Source organism: Nestor notabilis, unplaced genomic scaffold, assembly GCF_000696875.1.
Source record: "Nestor notabilis isolate BGI_N333 unplaced genomic scaffold, ASM69687v1 scaffold19859, whole genome shotgun sequence".
NCBI classification, from domain to species: Eukaryota; Metazoa; Chordata; class Aves; order Psittaciformes; family Psittacidae; genus Nestor; species Nestor notabilis.
The window spans coordinates 1,278-12,228 of NW_009942601.1; the positions used below are offsets into that span (position 1 = coordinate 1,278).

Here is a 10,951-nt window from a genome sequence, read left to right on the forward strand (position 1 = left end):
AGTAATAAAAATGTAAGTTACCTCAACAGAGAGATCTGCTTTTTGTTTTTAAATTGTTTCCAAGTTCAGTAAAGATTTAAACTGTGTGCCTAACCAAGAGTTTGTATCTTCTAATGCAGGAAAAGGCTCCAGAAACTTACTGTGCCAAAACCCATGAAATTGTGGGTTTCAGCAGATCTTCCTAACAGAGGTAATAAAGTTGTTGTGAACATTGTATAAGGAAAAACCCATGCATTTTTCCAGAGATTGACTTCCACTGCTTATACACAGTGTTCAGCCTCTTCCAACAGGCATCCTAGAAATACTCAGAATGTTACTCCCGCTGGTCTAACAGGGTCAGCCAGACAACATAACAATCCCTTGACAAAGCATACCCACCCTGCTGCCTGAGGTGGACATGGAAAAGTACCTGCTCCGGGCTTAAACTCTCAGATTTGCTCAGGAGGCAGAATTGAGTGTTTCATTTCTGAAACAGGGCTGTGTCCTCCCAGGGTAGAGCTGACAAACTAGACAACATCACTTCTTCGCCCAGAATTTGAGCTACACGGTGCCACAGCTTTGTCTCAAATCTTTGATTGTAGGAAGTTTTTCTAAGTAGACTGCAATTAGTAATGACATTTGCAAAGGCCCTCTTGTTTCTTGCTTTTTTCAGCATATCTTTGCTGCATAGTTGATTTGAGAGACTAGCAATTACATCTGAGACACTGATGAGCCAGGCAGAACAAAGCACATGAATGTTCCTGTTACAAAAAGGCACCTTTCCTGATGCTGTGCTTCTCTTTGTGTACTGCAAGATCTTATCCAGCTTTGTGCTGCAAACAGCTAAGTTCCTCACGCAAGAAATAGCATAGGAGATGGCATTGGCTGCAGACAGCCATTTGTCCTTCTGAAACTATGGGAAGACACTGGCAGGCCATTAGTGCTTGAGTAACTTCACTGCAAGGGTTGGCCAATTACTCTAACTTGGTAGAACAGTCTGTATGGATATATAAATGCATACACACCACCCAGTCTGTATTCCAAGCCTGATCAGGTAGCCTTAGCTTGAAGTACCTAACAGACAAAAATTCAGTGAACAGCCTGTGTTAACTGTGTGGTGAGAATGTACCCTCTGATGGACTGCCTTATTCAGCTCCTCAGGTGGAGGGATCCCACCTGAGGGATCCCAGCTGCTCAGGAAACGAGATGAGCTCTTGCTCCTCCCCTCAGTGATTTAGTCCAAGTCTGGCAAAAGAAGAAAAAGTGGGAAAGCTTTTTTCTTCCTGAAGTGATAGGGAGAAGTACCATGAGATGGTAAAGATAGGGGTTACTTTTTTATCTGTTCTGCAGTGTCTGGCCTGTGATTTAAAAGAAGGGTGGTCTTATGCTGCCACTGAGTTTACTTGGCTTGGAAAGTGGAGAGGAGGACTGCATCACCTGTAGCTGGAGGTAAGAAAGTAAAAAGCCAGGGTAAGACCAGAGGTGAGTGTGGCATGGGATTAATAGGGGAGGGAGGTGGGTAGAGCCAGTGGTCCAAATGGAAGTGGTGATGGATGTGTTTAGGGATGGACCAGAAGGGGGTGGCAGGGCCAATAATAGGGAGAGCGTGAATGTCACAATTGCTTTACTTTTTGAAGAGCTGGCTGTAGTAAAGGTTGTGTCCACACTGGAGGTAGGGTTTGGGAGGGATTCCAGAATTAAAAGACTGGCCAAACACATCACTCTGCAACAGAAGCAGCTATTTCCTTCTTTGTGGACAATTCCTCTGTGCTTTGTATATCTCAGTTCATTAGCTGTTTTCGCTACTGTACTTATTCTGTCTTTCCCTGTATGTTCAATACTTGCCAAATAGATGTTCTTGGGGCCTGTTGTCACATTACTATATGAGACTCTCACCTCTTTGCCAGTTGCTCAGCACAATAAGTTAGTCTTTGTTCTTATGCTTGGGGTCTCACCATGTTCTACTGTTCCAAAGCCCTGATGGTCACAGCTTTCTCCTTGTGCACTCCTGGTTTTGTGTCTTCCAACCCCCCTGTTTTGTGTTCCCTAGGGAAAGGGAGTATTTTCATGGAGTCATCCAAGAAGTTAGCTAAATCTAATAATAAATCCGATAGAATCGTGTTCACTTGTATGTGCTTGAACTTAGTGACTGGCTAGTTACTAATTTACTTGTTCCTGACTCTTCTCATTTGTTCTTTTACTTCAATTGGTGTGTAGCAATTAAGGCTTGATACCGTTTTCCCAGGTGAGATAGGTAGCAGCGAGACTTAGCTGTGCCTCATGATAAATCACTTATGCTCCAATAAAAGACAGCTGCAGGGAGCAAAGGAGTTCTTCATTTTTGCAAGACAACTTAGATCCAGATTATTTCATCCATGCAGCTGTAAGTTATCAGACTCAATGACAGAGTTCTCGGTATAATTGTTTGTGGCTTCTACTGCAGTTATTTCCTTCAGCAGCACCCCTGGCTTTACCATCTGAAGGTGAGGGCTGAGAGGGATGTCTGTATTTCCTTGACTTTCAAAACTTGGGCAGTCAGTTTCAGTCTGTTTTCCTGTAGTCTGGTGGGCTGTTACTGAAAAAATACGTGATGCGTTGTGGCATTTTCTTCAGTTTTTCTTCCCTAACCTAGGAGAAAACAAAAACAGTGATGCTGTGTAATGAGGGAAGTAGATACATGTCAAATACATGCAGCAATTCTTTCTATTTTTCTACCCAAATGTGATCAGAATGTTATTCCAGTTAGCACTGAATTTAGTCAATTTACCACTTGTGTATGTGGAAGATGCATCTTTTGCTATAGGAAAAACAAGACTTATCCAGAAGTTTCCTTTCTCATGCATATTTTTAGAGTAATATCCCAGGATTTCAGCAAAAATAAACCTGGACCTCCAACATCTAGGAGATGAATGTAGGACCCACTGTGTTGGTCATTAATCAGGTTTTGGTAGCAGATTGTATATTAACTGCCTGCATTAGCTTGATCTATAAAAAATAGAGGGGTTTGGTGATAAAGTGAGCAGTGGAAAATACACAGCAGAACTAACGATCTGGGTTGGTGTTCTTTTTTCTTTTTGCTTCAGCAGAATTCTCATGTCCTTCACTGTAGAATCACCCACTTCCTTGTTTCCAAACTGAAATTTTTCCAGCCTCACTGGTGGTTTCTACAATGTCTTTTCCAGGCAGCTCTCTGTAGAGACATTAAAAGCTTTCAGCAAAGTATATTTTGATGTTGGGGTGGCACTTTGCTGATTGCCTTCTGCTTTTGTTTTTTTGTTTTTTTGTTTTTTTTTTTTAATGGGTGGAGGTGATGGACTCTACCAGTGAAAGCCCAGAAATAATGAAGTGCTCATAGCCTGAGTGCTTGCTGTGAGTGTTGGCTGCAGTGAGAATTCCCCTAGTCTGCTGAGTGATGTGTCTGTACACTTGCAGTGTTGCTGTACACCCAGCAGATGTGGGGATTTGGTAATGAAGCCCTAAGTGTTTAGGGAGGTTACTTTTACTACTGAAGAGATTTAAGAATGGTTTTGTTAGAGCTTTGTCATCATAATACTGCTGGCCTCTGCTGCATAGAAGTGAGCAGCCCAATCCTAGATCTCTGCGGCTGAGGATAGCACTTACTCCTGGAAAGATGTGGTGATCAGCCAGGAGGCTGAATTCTGCTCGTTTCAGTATGATAAGCAGTTATAGCAGAGATAAACCCACACCAAGGACCTAGGGTTGAAATAATCACTATCCTGTTACAAGTTTCCTGAGTTACCTTCTCTCCAGACTTTCATTGCCATAAATAACTCTAAAAGTCGGGCCTCACTGCCAGAAGTGTTAAGTGCTGCAAATAGTATAGAAGATGACTCATTTAGTGAGATGAAGGTGGAGCATGAATCAGTAAGAAGAAAACTGATATACAAAGGAGACGTTTTGAATGCAAATGACACACAAAAATCTGAACAAAGCAATGTTCAGTCATCATAAAAATGAAACAAAAGACTTTTTCGATAGGGAAAAAGAAAGAAAAACTCTTCTATTTAATGACAAAGGTCATTCTAGTGAAAGCCCAAAGTGGAAAAGTATTGCATACTGAGCATGTCATTCCTTACCCAAGATAAACTGTGGAACGCATAGGAAGAGATGAATTCTCTTCCTATGCAGAAAATTATTCCCAATATGTCCAAACTAAAGAGAGTATTCAGCAAGCAGGTTGCTTTCCAGATTGTTCTGTGTCTATATAAGCTGAGAAAAGAACTTAATCTTTGAGCTAAACAGTTTTTGGAGATCAAGAGTCCTCACAGCTTCAAGGAACCCACACTGAAAGCTGACAGCAATGGGAATGCTAAAATAATAATATGTGCATCCCTTGTAAATGATAACTCAGAAATGGGATAAAATTCCCGTAGATTGTTCTGTTTAAAGATAAAGTTTTTGATCCTTTTGCTTACCCTCTAGCTTGCACACATAGGAGTGCCTTTAAAGGGAGACTTTGGTAAAAGGTACCTGATACCCTACAGCTGCTGGTGCACTAAAGTGTCCAGAGCTGCCTAAAATTCAACTCCTGCCACTTCTTGGGAGCAGGGGTGTTTATTAATTAAATAAGCACCCTCAAGAACTTAATGTGACTCTTGAGGGGTGAGGATTAAACACTTTCATACTTGACATCAGTTATGTTTCTTTGGGCATTAGGAAAAGGGTCTTCACTGAGAGGGTGGTCAGTCACTGGAACAGGCTTCCCAGGGAAATGGTCATGGCACCAAGCCTGTCAGAGTTCAAAGAGCATCTGAATGATGCTTTCAGTCATATGATTTAGTTTTATGTAGCCCTGTGAGGAGCAGGGAGCTGGACTTGATGATCCTTATGGGTCCCTTCCAACTTGAGATCTTCCATGATTCTATGCAATCTTAAGTGGAAGTTCTGGCTTTGCTGGCATTTTTAGTAAGGGCCACTGTTAAAATTGTAGAGGATGGTTTATCCTGTGGCACGTACGGCTCTTCATTAGCTTTGCTATGCTAGAACCATAAAACATTGCTCTGAAAAGTACTGCTTCTTTATGGCAGTAATGCTCAGAAACAGGTATAACAAAGGTATCTTAACATATACTGCTTTGTTTGGTATAAAGTGAGGGATGGTCAAAAGTCTAAAGGCTTCCAGCATAGCTGTTTCACAGTGTTAGCAATGGCAGGAAATCCAGAGAAGACAGGTAATGCTGTCAAGGCTGAAGGGATGCAGATACTTACATGGAGCAGAACTATGCACATGAAAGGAAAGCTCTTGTGAGGATAGCTTTGTCTCAAATATTATTGTAAAAATAATCTCAGGCTTGGTTGTACTTGTCTTTCATGGTGCTGTGACATCTGCGAGCTCATTTCTTCATTGAAGCTAGTGCTAGACCAGAGTTTGGCATAAAGCTATTCATGACTGCTTGTGGTCAGTTCCAAAATTTCAGCTGTGAATTTACCTGTGTGTTAATGCTCAAAATCCAGAGCTGCATGTTGTAACTTGGAATATGTCTGGGTGATAAACCTTTTCTACTGTGTCTGTGTTCAGTTTAGTCTCTCTGTTCATAGGTAATCTGCTGGATTTGAGCTCTACTGGAATAAACTGTTCTTACAGGAGGTAGCACAGGCCAAGTTTTCTATTACTACTAAGGGAGAGCTAATAGTTAACAGCTAGTGGGACAGATTTAAGCTTTCACTTGTAGGTTACCCAGGAGCAGGCCCAGCTCAAATGTAAAATACCACTTGGAAAAGTTGGCTTTGTTAGTGAAAAGTACGAGGTTCATGCTTAAAAGCTGTACTGATTTTAAGGGGAGGGAGGGGAGTGCCTTCCTTGTATTGGGAGGATGGAAATTCTCCAAGGAGAAGTAGCACAGACTATGTGTATTACACAGAGTATGTGTAATTTAATACCAGGCAGCTTTTTAATACAGGAGGGAAAAAAGAACAGATACTTGCCTATCTTATGAAGGGGGAAAAATACAAAACCCTGCCTGCAGTATGTTACCTAAATTTAGCCACAAAAGGGATAATCCTCTCAGATATCAAAAACCTGCCTGAGGGAAGTAAGTTAAAGCTATGGAGAAGCTGTGCTCAGAGACCCTCAATCCCCATTTGCTGGAAGTGCTGGAAATACATTATGCAGCACCAGTGGCCGGACTCTAAGGTGGCACTTGCTTGTTTAGCTGTTCTTACAAAATTTTCTGTTTGATCTTCAATAATATAAGTGGCTGAGGTTAGAGGTGTGTGAATGGCTTGCCCCAAATGACAAAACTACCAAAAATTATCCTCGGTTTATGCTTGAATTATTCCTGTGTTCAAGCAGTGGTGGGATCATGCTTTGGAAAACACATGTTCATAAATGTGTTTAACTTGCATACTCCCTGCAGACCTTCTCCCTCCTGATGTCTGCTCAGAGTCCTGTCTCAAAGAGACATCTGATCCTTAACACAATGCTTGACAACAAAAGAATAAGCTTGAGTTTGGAAGACAAACTAAACTTCAGGTTATTATTCAGAATGAAAAGAAGATGGGAGACTAGCTTGTTGCTCAAATACCAGTTCTGTAATTTTTTTAAATCCATTTTGTGATTATTTAGTCTGAGATGAAGCGTGAATTGTAGATTTCTCAGAAGTGTGAATACTTAGGATTTTGGAGGTCTTAATTTTTAAGTGTAATTATAAGTTAACAGCAGTATTTTTTCTTGTTTCATGGACTTGATTCTCAAGTTTGTGGCATGTAACTTCCAGTGAGTTTTTAGAAGAGCAATTTTTTAGTCTTGTTGCTGCCTCCTTTGTCCCCATTTGAAACAAGCCCAGAAGCTGTAAACAACTGAAAACTGCTGCCAGCTTCTGTTGTATTAACATCCCCATAATGCAGTTCCCTGTTTAACAACTTGCTCCTAGTCTTAGAAGTGATATGCTTGGATGCTTTGCATGTTCAGAAACTGAATCTCAGGGTGCTCATGGCAGGGTCAGAGCTGTAACAGGGGTACTGTCCCATATAGTGATGTTCACCTTGTTTTCTTACACTTCTCCAGTCCTGGCAGTGGTACTTTGGGTCTTCATTATTTCCTGCATCCTCAGATCCTCAAGAATGATGATTTTTGCCTCTCTATTTCCTGTAAGGGCCATGATTTACTGATGAGCAAAGCATCTTTAAAGATGAAAACCTTAAAACTTGATACTTGTAGAGCACCTGGCGTTCAAACAAAACTTTGTGATGTATTTCCAGTGCCAGAGTTTTTATTTAAGAAGTTACGCACTGGGAATGTCCAGTGAAGGCTTGCTCAAGGCTCTCTGCCCTGCTTAAAATTTGTGGTAAGCTTTTTAGTGGCTCAGGAAATGGTGCAGGCACCTAGTGCAGTTTCTCACCGTAGCCTATTACACCCAGAGGGGCATATTCAGGAAATAGGGAAGCATATGCTGAAAGCCTGTGAAACCAATTTTTGAGCACGTTCCCACAGAGGACGTGGGAGCTCTTTACAGTTCAAGTTCTCCAGGGTTGTGTGATCTTGTCAGAGAAAGCCAGGCTGGGATGGGATAGTACAAGCTACTAAGGGGCCGTCTTGTAAGGATCTTCTGTTAAATGAACCCAAACTTTCATATGCTTTTGTGGTCTATGATTTTTGTTACAGTAGCATTGCTACATTTGAGTCTGATCATAAGCATTCCAACACTTAATTATATATTTATAAACAGCAATTGAGACTAAAAATCAAATTATTTTGATAACCCTTCTGAGTGGCTGTTTAGTTTCCACATATTGGACATGAATAAACAAAGAACAACTTTACTGCCAAGACCCGTCAGGTATTTCAACCCTCTGTTGACAGTTCTACCATCTGCCCAACCTCTATTGGCAGAAGTTAGAGCTTTTGTACAAAGAATGCTTGGACCAAATCAAAATTGCAGTTATTTGACATCTGCCAGTCTTTATAAGCAGAGTGAGTATGACAATGTTGGCTTATTTTTCAGTTGTAAAACAAAATACATGACATCTACCACCTTGTAGAGGCTGACTCCATACCCCTCCTAAAATAACTGAGCCAGTCACCCTAAATGCACTGGGGTTCAGCTGTCAGTCAGAACACTTAAATGTCAGAAGCCAGTATACAGCAAAACATATCTTGGCAAAAAAAATAAAAGCATGATGAGTGGGCAACATTGACAAGTGATGTGAATTTGTATTGTTTTATTTGTTTATTAATGCAGGAGAAAAATTTATTTGCAGTATCTCGATATGGTGTGGGTTTTTTGGTTTTTTTTTTTCCCCTCTTGAAACAGAAGATTGAAGTGTGATTTCAAAAACTTTTTCTGTTTAGAAATCTCCCGTGAAGTTATCTTTTTTAGTAAGTGGGAGGAAAAGGAGCTTGAAATTAGATGAAACACCATTTCAGAGCAAGTAAATAACTGCTCAAAATGAAATGAAATCCTTTCATCATGTCCTTCTGTGGCATTGGGAGTTAAGTCCTCTTTAATGAATAGCAAACATGAGTAATTATTGTTTTTGTGTTTAATTTGAAATGTTTTATTACAACCCTTGTTTATTACAAAGAGTAAACAACCACTGTAGATTTTCCATTTAGTGTGTTTGTGAAATGTAAGCTGCTCATAGCACTTGAAAAATACAAGAGTTAAACTACAAAATTAGGGGGTTTAAATGCTCCAGAGATTGTGCTGCTTTTCCATTACCAACACTTACTACAGTGGTGTCCTAAGATAGAGAAGTTTGGGTTTAAGTGTTTGCTTGTTCCTTAGGTCTTAGCAGACCGTTGCTTATCATCATGATGATTTCTGGATTTTTTTTTATGGTTTTCTGTATATGATAACTGGCTCTGCAACTCTTGGTTGCAAACTTAAGGAGAAACATGGTATTTGCTTACTGTACCTGATGCTAGTCAGGGGCATTGTATCAACTGTTACGTTGTGAAGACTGACTTGTAACATGAAACTGAGAACTCTCGCGTGGGCAGTTCATCCTCCTAGCGTGCTCCCCAGAGAGGGCTACCCCTGGGGACAAGGCTGAGTTTGTTCTCTTGGTCTGTTCCAGGCATCTGCCAAGAAAAGTATCTAACCCTGCTGCCTGTTCTGGTAGGGTTGAGTCATGCTGCAGAACATAATCATCAGCTAGGCAATGCTACTCTGCTACTATTGCATGGCTTTAAACCAGTGCTTAGAGCTCAGTCCTTGTGGTGTTACAACATGACTGTTTCTGGATGTAGAAATTGGTTGTAGCAATAGACTTGCAAGATTATTTCCTCCTAGGTCTCCATTTGTGGAGCTGGTATGAACTTCAGTTGTTGTTTTCCTGTGCTTTGTGCGTTGCTGCTTTTCTGAGATGATGTAAATCTTCTGGTAGTTTCTCAGGGTAGTCTCCCTCACCGGTCTTATCTTCAAGTTTGGCTCTATCCTTTGAAGTACCTGTTGTCCAAGCTGCCCCATCCTGTATTGGCACTGTCTCTGCTCCACCGATGCTGTCATTTTTAGTCTACAAGAAAACGAATAAACAAAGGAGAAGCTCCTTTGGCTTCTAAGCATCTGAGGTGGTATCTAGAATAAAATTGGCAGGTTCAGAGTGGAGTGGAAGACAAAGGTGTTCCTGATACTTATCCATGTTCTATCACAGGAGGATGTTTATGGTGACTAAAGATCTCTTGGAGCATTTTGGAGAGGAAGCAATGACCTTGAGCCTAAATGTGTCTATAATCCAGTTGAATATTGGAGTATTGTTTCAGTACTTTAAGTGCTTTTTGTATGTGGATCATTGGTTAGAAATTTAAAACTGAATTTTAAATTAACGCTTGGTAACTAACTTTCTAAACAATAGCTTTAAACCTCCAAAGAAGGCAGGACTAGAGCCTAGATAGATTCTTGTCTCTTCTGTGTGAGTTGGCTGAAGCCCAAACACAACTCTGCAAACTTCACAAAGTGGCTGTGCACGTATCTTACAATATTTGCATATATACAAGCCCCCTGCTTCATAATAGCTTTTTGAGGCAAACCCCACGTGGCTGCAGTGTTGTAATTCATCACTGGTGTGGGAGGTGAGTGCTTCTAATTGTATCTTTAATAAGGCAACTGGGACAAGCTGTGGAAAGCAACTTTTCAGGTGCTGTAAAAGCAGATCATGCATGTGGCCAAATGGTAAGTTTGCTTACCCTATAGCATAAAGGTTGTATTAAGCTGAGTGTTAGCCCTTTTCTTAAAGAGCTCCCTGGCAGAGTCAGAGCTAGTGTTAACATCAAAAGCATTTCTCTGTATGCGTATGTCGTAGTACACTCATGCTAGGACATCCCTTAATATAGAGACTCTGTTGGGAAGAAGTCACTACCTTGCTTTTGGCTTCCTGGTTGTTCTGTAGCTCCTCAGAAGACAGCTGTGTGGCAGCAACCCAATTAGAAATATTGCAGCCCATGGTGAAATTGTGACCATCTGCTGCTCCTTGCTGCAAGTCCAGGGAGTGGGAATGCCATACTCTCTTCCTTGGAAGCTTGGTTATTCGCTATCGCCATAGAGTCTCAACTGTTGCCAGGGCCTGTTGCTACAATAAATAACACCACAGAAGGTTTTCTTGTTATGTCTTGGCATACAGACATTGTCTTTGTCCAAGCACCCTTCTCTGAGGTTGAGAGGGAATGTATTTCTTCTTCACAGCTGGGATGTTTGTTTTACAGCAGCAGATCTGCACAGGTCATTCGGGGTGTTTGTGAACCTCCTGCAGGAACTCAAGTGAAGACACTTGACTATCTCCAGCCTTTTTTCTTTTTTCCTTCCTTTTATTATTATTATTTTTTTTTTTTAACCAAGATGCTGTCACATAAAATCCACATTTCAGTCTCTGGTTAGGTTTCTTGAGTATGCATCAGCACCATTAGCTATTAGAAAAGATGAGTCCTGAATCTGGAATTCCAAGTATCAAGGCAAGCTTTCATATGGGAGGACATGCCATCAGGAGTCGGGGACAGTCTGTGACTAGGGAAAAAT

General features: G+C 41.0%; 1 pseudogene; it reads right to left on the minus strand.

The window, feature by feature from the left end:
- Window positions 1-2,332: 2,332 nt before the first annotated feature.
- Window positions 2,333-10,382, minus strand: LOC104411133 (annotated as a pseudogene).
- Between the last annotated feature and the right edge of the window lie 569 nt (window positions 10,383-10,951).